This window comes from Oxyura jamaicensis, chromosome 3, assembly GCF_011077185.1.
Source record: "Oxyura jamaicensis isolate SHBP4307 breed ruddy duck chromosome 3, BPBGC_Ojam_1.0, whole genome shotgun sequence".
In the NCBI taxonomy this organism is placed as follows: domain Eukaryota; kingdom Metazoa; phylum Chordata; class Aves; order Anseriformes; family Anatidae; genus Oxyura; species Oxyura jamaicensis.
This window is the reverse complement of record NC_048895.1, coordinates 116,891,641-116,892,430: the sequence shown is the minus strand read 5'-3', so window position 1 is coordinate 116,892,430 and position 790 is coordinate 116,891,641. Positions and strand designations below refer to the sequence as shown.

Sequence of the window (790 nt, the reverse complement as noted above, 5' to 3'; positions counted from 1 at the left end):
CCCCCCCCCCCCAAAAAAAAAAAAAAAACGTGATCTTTGGGGTGTGAATCCGGGAGAGCATCGCAGAGCGAAGGCGGCCGTGACCCACTTCTCAGCCGCCGAAAGGTCAAAGCGCACCTAGGAAACTGGAGGATTTCAGCGCCTCCGCCAGCCTCCATCGGAAGGAAACGGCTTTTCCGCCACAGATTTTCTACCGCTAAATGTCACATTCCCCCCCGGCGAGACCCCAACCCCAGCCGGAGCGGCCCCGACTGCCCCTCCGCAGATATTCGGGACCACTCTCAACCCGCCGCCGGCCTCTGCGGGAGGCACGGAGGCGATCGAGGTTTGGGGCACGGCGGGTGCTGGCAGCGGGGCGGCGGGCACCCAAAGTCGCTTCTCCCCTTCGCGTCCTCCTTGGGGCGAGCCGGCTGTTCCCCCAAACCCCAGCACGCAGCACTTGACCCGTTTCTGACTGAAATCACACCAAACCCCCCCCCCCGGTGCCTCCTCGCCACCTCCAGCCTCCCCCCGAGCCCACAGACCACACTCGCCCGCCCGAAAAGCCTCCCAGAGGGGGGGTGGCAGGAGGCGATTGGGGCTGGGGGCTTCGAGGAAGATGCGCCGTGCGAACAAAGAGCTGTCACCGCCAGCAGCGCCGCCGAGCCCCGCGGCCTCCCCGAGGGGGGTCCGAGCCCACCCCCCAACCCCCCCCCCCCCCCCGGGAGGCCGGCGCCCTCCTTTTTCCCTTCAGCCATCTTTCCCCGGGACGTGGAGGATTTGGGGGGGGGGGGGGGGGGGGGGGCCCGGG

At 68.2% G+C, this 790-nt stretch overlaps 1 long non-coding RNA gene across 1 annotated transcript in view; it reads right to left on the bottom strand.

The window, feature by feature from the left end:
- The window catches only part of LOC118164868, a 6,907-nt gene that overhangs the window by 5,491 nt on the left and 626 nt on the right, over positions 1 to 790 (bottom strand). The window lies entirely within an intron of this gene.